Here is an 892-nt window from a genome sequence, read left to right on the forward strand (position 1 = left end):
TTTCCGCGTAGACCGTGGACAGGGCCAGGATTAGGACGGTAACGAGAATGATATTCCGGTTCATCTTCGATGGTCGGTGGTTCGTAGCCAAGTGAAAGAAGGTTGAGGGTCGATTCACACATAAGTAAATAACAGAGCGAAGAATCTGTGGGAGGCTGGTGGGGCCATAGGTCAATTGAGATAACATCTTTATCACGATGGAACCTATGCGCGCGACGATCTCCTTCTCCGAGAAATCGCGTCACAGAATTACGTTCTGATGATTAAATGGTCAGATGATTTTGTGATAACCTTCAATATTCCGGATATTAACGAATATTACAACATCTTCATTATTTTTTGTTCATGAAGATCGAACTCATATCGATGTGGGTGTTCTTTTGGCATGGTTGATCTTCGCACATTGTCGCGTAGATTTACTCCAAAATATCTTTTGTCAATTTAAAATAAATTTTGTCAATTTAAATTATACTGTATAATTTAATATCTGTTTTATCTATCACAATTACTAAAATATAAAAAATATATAAAAAATTTTTTATGTGATAAAAATGACGAAGAAGTCAGAAGCGAACAAATAATTAGGTCAAGAAATAAAAACTAATTTATTAAATATAAAAATCAAAGAAAGAATTAAAGTTAGTTTTTCAACAATGTATGAAATTTTTTTGGTCAAAAAATAAAAAAATAATTCTCAATTTATATATACATACACGTATATTTTAGACAAGATTAAGAGGGAAGCTCTATATATATATATTGGGTCGTCCGGAAAGTTCATGCCGATGTTGAAGGAAAATTGAAATGCAGAAAATTTTAATTTAATAAATGTATACTAAAATTTAAATTTTAATCGACATGAACTTTCCGGACGACTCAATATGTATATATA

At 31.6% G+C, this 892-nt stretch overlaps 1 protein-coding gene across 1 annotated transcript in view; it reads right to left on the reverse strand.

Annotated features, from left to right (window-relative positions):
- The window catches only part of LOC108685968 (MD-2-related lipid-recognition protein-like), an 11,280-nt gene that overhangs the window by 4,353 nt on the left and 6,035 nt on the right, over positions 1–892 (reverse strand). The gene's annotated exons all lie outside the window — the stretch shown is intronic.

This window comes from Atta colombica, unplaced genomic scaffold, assembly GCF_001594045.1.
Source record: "Atta colombica isolate Treedump-2 unplaced genomic scaffold, Acol1.0 scaffold163, whole genome shotgun sequence".
In the NCBI taxonomy this organism is placed as follows: domain Eukaryota; kingdom Metazoa; phylum Arthropoda; class Insecta; order Hymenoptera; family Formicidae; genus Atta; species Atta colombica.